This window comes from Anabas testudineus, chromosome 21 (assembly GCF_900324465.2).
Source record: "Anabas testudineus chromosome 21, fAnaTes1.2, whole genome shotgun sequence".
Taxonomy (NCBI): Eukaryota; Metazoa; Chordata; class Actinopteri; order Anabantiformes; family Anabantidae; genus Anabas; species Anabas testudineus.
Window position 1 is genome coordinate 8,380,010 of NC_046629.1, and position 11,322 is coordinate 8,391,331.

Genomic DNA, 11,322 nt, shown 5'->3' on the forward strand with positions numbered 1-11,322 from the left:
GCCCCTCTTGGCTCTTTCTGGTTAATAATGTAGCATGCCTCACTGTCTGATGTTGTATTGGGTTGCTGTGGCACCACAGAGAGACTCTACCTTTCTGGGAGACGCTGCAACTGGTTGCCAAGGAGTTGGTTTCAGGGAGGAGGAGAGGAAGGAGGGGGAGTGTAAAGTAGAGGTCTGGCAGAGACAGAGCAAGAGAAAACAGTAAAGACAAAGAGAGTGAGAGGAAACAGACCGGGAGTGAAGGGGGAGAAAAAGAGTAAAAGAGAGAAAGCATATGAGTTGGGGAAAAAACGCAGACTGAGCAAGACAAGCTAGTCCAGCCCTCGTTCAAACTGGACTGCTGTTCATCACACTCTACATAAATTGTGTTCATAATGATAAAAACCAGGCAAAGCAGGTGGAATATGTCTGACATAAGATATACAGCTCATGAATGTTTATAATGTTTGTCAAATGTCCCTTAAGGGAAAGATGGAGTAGTAGTTTCACTGTGCACATTACATAGACAATATGAATACTTTATAAAATCTTTGTTTTTATGTAAGAAAAGGAATACAGTGAAGTATTACATGTACTTTCTACACCGCGACGTGGGTGGAACATGTCACTCACAGGCCCCACAGTGCATTTATGTCATTACAAGCGTATAGATGGTTTGTGAAGAACTGATAGATTGAGCTGCTTGACAGTGTTTCATTTAAAGGTATTTCCCTAAAACCACCAGGTTTATGGCCGTGTGCACACACGTTTTCACATATACAGACACGCCATAGCTGCTTGATATGTATGTAAAAGCTGACGCTACGCCTTCAAGCCTCAGCACAATATTTTTGCAGTAGTTAATCTGATTCTGTAGCAAGGGTAACGCAGGCAGGGTTGTGTCAGAGATGTCTCTTTTTACCAGTGAGCTGCTCCTACATCAATGAGATTGTCTTTATCTGCCTGCTTGCAGCTTGGGCTCAGATTCTGCCCTCTATATACGGGCGCTGGGTCGTGGGAGGTATGTGGGCGAAGGTGCGTGGCATCCGGCCTAATGCACAGCCTGGAGAGAAATACTAACACTTCATATTCACTGTGACTTCAACACCGCCACAGTTGAGCCTCTCACCATTGGATAAAGATTTTCAGTGAATGAGTCACAGGTTTGAAAGATATTCCATGGGACATGGTCTTCTAATTTAGTTGGGGTGTGAAATGAAAAGAGTCAAATGAAAACCAATCACAGGCATCCGTGTTTTGTTGTCATCTGCATCAGAGAACAGTGCACTGGGTATGATCTATCTTAATATAAAAATGTAGTTTAGAAAAGTCTTGCCACAAAGTGCTCCTCCTCAGACCCCAGGACTGGCTTGTGTTTGATTCAGGATATTCCCCGCTGCAACACATTCCACTGTTGTTCCGTTATTCTGGACTGGGTCCCTGCCTCTTCCTGCCAAAGCGCTCCCACAAACACACATCCAACCCTGAAGTTCTTACGCTGCAGGGGGCATTCCAGACGTGTTAGTTTGAGCCTTCCTTCACATTTAAAGACACACATGCACATATAGATTACATACAGATACACTGTGCTGTTGCCCTTACATTAAAGATACACTGATAAAACTGACTGGAACAGATGTAAAGGAAACTGCAGATTAGATTTGGTTCATTTTATACACTTTCCAGTGGCTTAATGCCAGCGATGTCTGATACTATAAGCGCTAAAGAGGCACATTGTTTTTGCTTGTTAACATATTCCGTGTTCATGTTAAAGTAATGATGCAAGTGACAAATATAGGGTGGTCTACATATCGCATATGCCAACACACGTTGCGTCACCTCTTACTTAACTTTACAAATGAAGCCTATTTCCTAGACTCAATGCAACAAAAGTGTGCAGAACTTTTGCTGAGAACATTTGTGAGATGGCTTTTGATACATGTTTCTTGGCTGTTTCTCACTGTCCACTCCTATTACCCATGAGGTAATGGGAGGTGCCTCTATGCTTAATGCTTGGTCATTTTAATACATGTGAAACACTTGATGACTCTTATCAGTCCAGACAATAAGATATATTTTACTTTTTACTATGCTGTTTACATTTTTTTACCTTCTGATATGATGCCCATGCCAGTTTGCTCTTTAGCAGTCAGTGACATTAACAATGATTAAATCAGTTTTTACTTAGTACAACAAGAATTCCAGGAAAAGTTTTAGCTCATACCATCACTCACCTCCTTCTGTACCGGTGCACATATGGTGGTCATTGTGTGCTCTCACAAACTCTTGAGGTATACCCGAGTGAACTCCACATATCAATTATTCAGTTCGATCACCTAGCCTCCTTGCTGTCTCCATCTTACTCTTCATTCTTGCTGTGGAAGGACCGAGGATACAGGCAGGCACAATCAGGGAGGAGGGGGGCAGCCCTGTAGATAGCCTGACTGGAGCCAGAAGAGGCCTGGAACAGGAGTATTCATTAAAGTTGCCCCAAGAGCACAGGCATAGGAGAGGATAACAAGACCCTAGGGTGGCTGGTGTGGGCCCTCACTCCTCAAAAACTATAAATGTATTCCCCTTCATCCAGATAAATCCACAGTCTACTGTGTCAGCATAAATGCATACACACACACGCATACACCTTTGCTGAAACATGGACTCTTCACTTTTTGTTTTACCTTATACTTTGTTCACAACTTGAAAAATAGCATAAGGAAAAAAAAAATCACAATATGGGTCTCATGTTTTGGAGTTTTGGGTACTAATCAGATTTACAGTAATAGTAAGTAACTACATGCCAATCCTGTTTTTTCCCCTTGAATCCAGTCCTTATGCTAAGCTAAGCTAAATATCTGTGGGATCAACCTGCATTTTGTTCTACAGACATAAGAAACGTGTCTCACTTGCAACAAGAAAGCTATTAAAAGCGTTTGCATTTTTTTTAATTTAAAGTCAGTTTTGGAGTATATTTCTACTAAATAATATTTAAAAACTTTAGTGAAACTTTTGTTACTTTTCACCTAAATTTATACCTATACAAGCTGTGCGACTACACTGTTCAACAGTGCAGCCAAAGATTACTGATATATTAAATGCATTCACTTTAATTTTTACATTTAATGTTTTCTATTATCTGATTCATTGGGGGATTTGTTCAAAACCTGTCTGGATTGTTGAGAATGATGGCTGACATGGCTATAAAAACAGATCCAGGTTGTCTTCCATTACAAGAGTCCATTACCTCAATGAATTTTAGCTACATCACTGAACAAGGACTCTAAAACTTGTCCTGTAAAAAACATATATATCACCAGGCTACTCACTTCAAAGATGTTGAGCCCTTAATAGGGTTTTTATCCAGCTATTGACTATTGGCTATTCAATAACTCTCACCTCCTTGTATTGAGCAGAGGTGCAAAGAAGCTTTTGAAAGAACCATAACTAACTGAACGGCTCCTGTGGGAGACTGCGCTGACTGACATATGGGTCTCTGGGGTCTCTGAGATCTAACTCAGCCAGGCTGTTGTTCTCCCTTGTCTGCCTCCCTGGCCTGTTGGGCCTCATACCACTGCTTTCCAGAAAGACCCCCAAGCGATGCTGGATGCAGCCAGACTGAGCAGTAAGCTGAAATTAAAGCTGTTTCACTGTGGTTAGTTAAATAGTTGGACAGTGAGAGCATGGGGTGGCCCCGAGTCAAGGCTAAGGCTGTCTGGGCTTGTGAGTGGAAATCTCAAAAAAAAAAAGAGGTTTAGGAGTTGGGGAGGGGAGAGAAAAACATGCAAAATAAAGGATTAGTGGAAACTCTCATAGTGACCTGGTTAGAAGGTTTCTTGGATTTTGGTGAGGGAAAGCTAGGAAATGGATGTGGGTGTTTTCTGCAGTACCACAAATCTTTCAGGTTTACTGTTGCTCTTTGCCTGCTGGTATAGTAGCACAGTAGGAAGGAATGCATTACATAAGGCGATAAGATATTCACTCAACAGGACGTACACAGGGACAATATAAGCGTTCTCGGTGGCCATCTAAAAGTGAACGAGGAAGAGAGACTAAAAGTAGTTGCTGTGCACAGGTTACTGAGGAAATATACACTTAGTCATGTATTCTTCCGCTCCAGTATAAAAACAATTTAGCATCCATCATCTGAAATATGCAGCAGTTGCTCTCTCTCCATAATAAGATGGTAGAGATAAACTAAAAATGCTGATCATGTGGTTGAGCCCTTATTGAAGTGTTTATTGAATTATATAACAGTCTGGCCTAAGGAGAACAGGGTGGATCTACAAGCTGCTTCTACCCCCCATAACGTGCGACATTTGACCAGAAATTCAGCCCACATTCTACAACCACTACTCACTGCGCCTGCACTATGCACGGCACATGCTCCATACGAGGCTCAATGCAAAAATTGTATTGAACCACATCAAACTTGTCAGCAGCAAGTTTCCTGACAGTTGATTTAATCTCTGGGCCCCTGGTCTCTCATCCAGAGCACACACTAAAACTATAATGCATGATGTTAATCACAATATTGCCTTTGCTTTTTATTTTCTATTTTAGTGCACACTGGACCCTTCACAAGATAAACATTTTTCCTAATGTTTCCAGGCTACAGTGAATTGGCCATACATAATGACTGGAATGGAGGAAAGTAAATTTCTAAGCCAAGTTCCTTTAAATCCACAGGGGTTCGTGCAGTGTATGGATCAGTCTTCCAAAAGGAACAGGAGCCAAGACATCTGTGTGACTAGCAGGAACTGATCCCCTCTACCAGAACACTGGGAATAGGAAAACCAGGATTATCTGGTCACATTGCATATCACGGGCATATATTTTGTACACAATGTTACATGCCCTGCCTCACTGATATCCATAAAGTGCTTTGTGTCACATTCATAGTGCAATTTGAATAATGCAACCCAATTAGCATGTACTGTTAGATGTGCACACATATTTGTGAGGTGGAACTCTTGTGGACAAGCATTTCTAATCATATCTCAAATTATGTAGCAATGGAAACACTCTCTGACAATGTGTCTTTCCGAACATGAATCCACTGTGTGTGTGGAGGTTTTCATTATTCACTATTCACTGTGTTCCTGTTCAGTGGGGTCTCTGTGCCCAGTTAAGAGTCCCACTAGCCTGAGGGTAAAGGGATGATGATGGGGATGACAGAAGAGCAGGGCTTAACTATTTCACCGCATTATGTTCTTTCTTTTTTTTTTCACACTTGCAATAATGCTGTAAAAGTAGATGATTATTTCATCACCGCACAATTATGACATGCACCACGATTGTAATTTGACTCTGTAGGGTGAGTAAATTCAGCATTTCTTCAGTGCTGGATGGCTATTGTGAGGTAGAATAAGCTTTAGCAGCACTGCTCCGGCTTTCGTGAGATCCGTCCTCGGACATGGAGGTTTTCTTTGACATTTTTGCATGCACGATGGACCGTATAGAGTAAAGTCCATCTATACATGATGGGAGTCTGTATTTATACATACAGGAGTTTACAGGAAAGGAAGCTTCAGTCTCACATACAGTATGTGACCTCCTGTGTCCTAGAATGCTGCCTCCACCCAACCACACCCCCCTGGTACACACACACCGTGCACACAAACACACACGTATTCCACCCTAGACAGGCCAGGTTGCCAGAGCTACACAAACTCCCACCCATTAGCGGCAGGATTCCAGGATAACCATGGCAACCAGTCTCTCACCCCCGGGGAGACGAGCAGTAGAACTGAAAGGCTCCATTCAATTTCCACATCCCAGTACAGCACACACAAAAGGACACACATGCACACTTTTCACACACTAACACACAGTCACTGACAAGTACACACTCACACCGATTCACACACACACACACACACACACACACACACACACACGCACACACGGACGTGGACACGTCCAACGCAACCCACTTGCTCTAACAGCCTCGCAGTCACTCCAGCCTTCCCTGCCTGCCTCTACTGGGGTGAGTGGGAGCTTGTTAGAGACCGCACACTACATCCTCTCACCCACGGTCCTCGACTGCACATACACAGCACACCAGTGAAACATTAATTACACCTCACTCATTGTGATTAGACACAGTTTTAAAAGAAAGTCGACAGTCTCTTTATTTTGTGCACAAAGATGATCTTTCTCTGTCCCTGGAGGCACGAAGCATCTTATCAACGACAAAGCGTTGTACTGGGTCAAATCATCTAACTGCGTCCACAGTGACAACATGGCATGTGCAGTCTTGTCTATCTCTGGTGTTATGTCACACGGCAAATACGGGGGGGGGGGGGGAGATTGGTGTCACGTAGAGTAATTTTCTTTGACACCTCTATCTTGTCTGTGCATGGACGTAAAAATAAAGGTTTAAGAGAAATCCTGTAACATGGAGCAAGGAATGAGGAAATATTGGTATATGATAAAAGACAGAAGTGCTGTTACGCTATCAATTCAGTGGTTAATAAGGATGTAGTTATGATCTCTTGCTAAACCCCATCCCACTTGAGTGAGCACAGCGTGTTCTCCAAGTCTCCTTCGTCTCAAACAGCAGAATGTACTCACTGGGGTTAACCAAGAGGAGAGAGAAAAGGTTAATGACGCACAGTGGGAAATCAACCTCCGAGTATCACAGACAGTATCACAAGAAATTGATAGAGAGGTATGGGGTGGAAGAGAACAGGTAGAAATAGGCAACGTGAGATGGAGTAGATAATAAGATTCTGAGAGGAAAATGAAGGAAAGCAAGAGGTATGGGCAGAGGAGAGGCATTCAGAAAATATAAATGACGGACAAAAGGAGCTCAGAAATGCAGAGTGTTGATTATCTCCTGTTCACATTAGAGCCCACACAGACCATTAGATGTGAGCCCAGCTTGAATCAATTTGGAAATTGTCTATTCAAGAAAATCTTGAGTAGCAAGTACTCAGCACTCAGCCTTTTACCAGCACAATAGCAGTTGTTTTTGCAATCTTGGTGTCAGATAGTGGGGAGGTGAGGATGTGTGCGGGTGCAGTGTCTTGCTTAAATGGATGGACAGGTGGGAAGACTAGTAGAAATTAGGTCAGCAAATATTATAAAAGGGTGTGGTGTTGTTTTGGAAACAATGGAGGAGGGAGAAACGGAGCGAGAGAGATCTGGAACAAGGGAGGGATGGAAGAAGAGTGGAGTGAAGCTGGCACTAATGACGGGTGCGCCCAGGGCCACACGAGTACAGCTGTCTCCCCTCCCAACTTCTGCAATGTCGGATCAGCATAATAAAACCTAGTGTGTTGGTGTGTGCTCACAAGAACAGCTGGGTGGCTCGAAAAAAGTGAACAAGGGAGTGGAGAATCGTGCATCGCTGAATCCCATCATCTCTGCTTTGAAGATGTTTGGACAAATCCCAGTGAGCGTAGAGTTTAGAAAGGAGCTAGTGGTGGTGCTGGACACTTAAACCTCTTGCAGCCACAGCTTGGACAAATCACTTTGCTTTCATCGAGTTTCCAGTGGTTGACGTCAGAATGTGTCCAGAGTGCACTGAGTCACACATATGCAGGCTCTGCCCACCACCTCTTCTTTGTGTTTGTGCCCTTGGTGGCCTTGTGAAAAGGATGTACGTACACATCACATTGCCTGAAGTACTCTTCCAACCTCATCTCACTCCGTCCCTTATCGCTGATATTATACACCCAGGTTTTCCAGGGTTAAACCCCGACCACACAAACAGATAAAGTCAGCTCAAAGACTGTCTATACTGGATTTGATCTTGCACATATTATTTGCACTTTTATTGGATGGACCTACATGTAGGAGGATATCTGCCTGTCTGACTCACTCCTTGTCTGTCTGACCACCCCCTCCTTCCAGCCTGCCAGCACTCTCTTTGTGTCTCTCACTGTCTTTCTCCTCCTCTATTGCCTGTGTTTGTCTTAATAATTTTGGTGATGGTGACGCCAGCCAGGCAGAGCCACAAGATAATGTGATCAGAAGGTGTAAAGTCTCTACTCCAATTGTTCCCACCACATGGGACTTGAGCCAAATTTGTTGGGGATCTCCGGATAGAAAATGTCCTCAATAAGACCTTTAGATTCATTACTAACAGCATGTAGGTGTCACCCTTTTAGTAGCATTGCTTTTAAATGTGTCACTAGGTGTGCACTACTTGTGCCCAAGATATCAGTAAGTACAACCACAGAGTGCAAGAACAAAAGCAAATGGGGGGTATTTGTGTGGAGATACATATGTATTTGTGATCATCATGTGTGCATTCAACGTAGGAGACTTTTTTTTTTTTTTCAGCCTCCAGTGGCTACACAGATGACTGAAGCACTGGATCAGGTGAGTCGGGCATTAGTCCCCCAGCATTTGCTACAGCTGGCCCCGGGGGAATTTGGGTAGTGTGTCTGGCAGACCGCTGGGGGGAAGGTGAGAAGAGGAAGAGTGGCTTTCGTCAGGACAAAGATGAAGCAGGTTTCAACATGACAAGTGTGCCATTAATCAAAAGATTCTCCAGGCAGTATTCGTGGATCTACCTGCTCTCAATGGTAGGAACCAAAGGAATGGACTTGACTAGTCATGGGAATAGGTAGTGTGTGTATGTGTGTTAGTTCGGTGTTTCTTTTGTGGCTTCATTATTGCCCTATTCCCCATTCCTTCTGTCATTCTCGGGTCTGACCGTGTACCATCAGCCCCTCTGGCAGCTACATCCGTGACAGGTACAGAGACAGAAAAGCACTCTGCAGGAAGCAAATCTGTCAACGTGCTTACTAAAAAAATGTCAGTGGGGTAGTGCTGTGTGTCTGTATGTACGCCTGTGCATACCCATACAGTGTGGATAGCTGATTAGAATCCAAGGGGGCTATGGTGAAGAGTTTATAGCATAGCTATAGAGAAGGAAGAGACAAGACAGGCTCTTTGAAAAAGCTGCAGCAGCATCTACAAAGTAGGGACTAAGGGGGGAAGATGGGGAGAGAAATCAAGGCACAGTTAAACTAAGAGATTCAGTGAATTGTGTCAGTGTGTGTGTTTCTGGCCTCAGGGGAGCCAACTCCTCTCTCTGGACTAGAGTGAGCCCACCTGAGTCTCTCTCCCACCCCTACAGCTGTTCTCCTCACCACCTCCAAATGCTCCCCCATCAGCCTTGTTGCCATCCTTCAAATCCAATCCCAGTCTCTGTCTGCAGCTACAAGCCTGGTGCCTCTCAGATGGACCCATTAACATTTATTTCTGCAGATGTGTAATGTTTGCGTTTTTTACTTCAAGCTTGTATTATGGGATTGTGGATGCTTCTTTGAGAAAGTAAAAGTTGAGCTGCTGCATAGATATTTCATGACCTGTAATACTTTGCACTGACAGCTGTAGCCAAGTGTTTTTCACTGTAACGACTCCAGCTTTTAGACGGAGACTTTAAGCGGAGCAGTACGAATTCCCATATAAGGCAGGACGACCCTTCCTAACCTCATCCCTCCTCCTCCTTCACTGTTTCTGCTCTACCCCTTTACTCCTTCATTACCACCAGCTTACACTGTTAGTTTACTCTGTCTTTTCTGCTGAAAGTGTGGTCTTATGCCCTGAAGACACGTGCACAGGCAAATATCTTATCTATAATTGTGCGAGAGCTACAGTCCAGCATCAAACACTGCTGCATCTTTCAGTTCAAGTTTTTTGTTTGTGTCAATTCACTCAAATACCTGTGTGGACACCTGCATTGCTGTATTTCTATCTGTAACCACCACAATACAGTAAACACTACACCAAAGCTCCATATGAAGCTCCACAAATCCAATAGGAGGGATGAAGAGAGAGGGAAGCAGAGTGGGAGGTAGAGATGGATCGAAGGATGAAGATACTGAAGACTGAGAGCAAGAAAAACACAAATAGAGCTGATAAGACCCTCTGCAGAGGAAGTGTCGTTCTCAACCAATCCCCAGTAGACTCCCAGTATCCCACTCTTCCCCTGCTGCAGGATGTGTGCTCGTGTGGGAATACACAAGGAATGTGGCCCCTTTTGTTTAGTGTGTGATAGGCTCCTGGTTGGCGGTCATTTGTGTGTCTTACGTGTGACAAGCTCCAGGCTTGGCAGAGGCTGATCAGAGCGACACTCAACAGTCCTTACTGGGTAAGACCCTCCTAGGAAAACAATGACTGGTCCTAGGGCTGCTATCTTTCAAAGCCCTGCCTTGGCCGATGGAGCACTTGCTGGGCTCTCACTGTGGTTTGTATCCAAAGGCTGACAATTAAACAAAGGAGAAAGCATCCACCTCAGTGGTTCCCAACCCTTTAGTCTGTCAGATCCACCCCTAAAGCCCTGCCTGAGCAACTCAAGTACCATAATACTGACACCATCCATCATATTCCAAATGTGTTTGAGTTTTAAAGTCTCTATTCTTCATCACTTTCAGCTTTTAAAACTATGTATCCAGTGCTGAAAGCATTTTTAATGTAACTGCTAGTTCCAACCTTTTCATTTTCATTAACATTTTGCCGATTAACAATTACATTTGTCACCATTTATCGAATACTTTTCCCAACTTTTCCATCACTTCTACTATCTTTGTCTTCTTAACATATTATATAACAATTTTAATTTCATTTCTGTTTTAACCATCTATCTGTTTTTATTAGCTATCAGGGTTTGTCAGCTGTTCCTCACTTCAAACTAAAAGACACTGTGCCACTGATGACACTGCTCCTAAACTTCAGTACTCTATCTTGTAAAAACCTTTAAAAGCAGCTGGGGGCCCATGCTTTTAAACCGTAGACTGTATTGTCTGCCAGTACTGTTCTTTTAAACAATTTTTATCTCTATTTTGACACATTATGTGCCTTATTTTGCTCGTCTTTGTGTTTATAATGATGCACGGTGTGACACATAGACCAAGAAAGATGCTATATAAATAAGCTCCACACTAAGTGGATTCAGAACCAATACAGCATTTCTTTGATCATAAGTCAAACATTTGATTAATATTTATTTCATTCACTACGCCCAATTTATAAATGCACACTAGGTTTTTTTTGTTTTTTTTTTATCCCAGATACGTTGCAGAGATCACAATTTCACAGTGGACCTTTTTTCCCACTGGAGAACTGTTTGCCCAAGGCGTTAACAAAAGTACAACTCTTAAAAGGTCTTTAAATAGACTCTCTAAAACTGTCGAAGCCTACCTTGGCCTTTTACGCAATAATACATCTACACACACACACACACACACACACACACACACACACACAGACCATTTCGGCTTGAGGCTACGTCTTAGGACTGGACTGTTACCTTGTAGAGCAGTAAAAGAACATGATTTCTTTATGAGAGCGTACTGGCCAGGGAAGACATTTCAACATGAGAAGACAGAA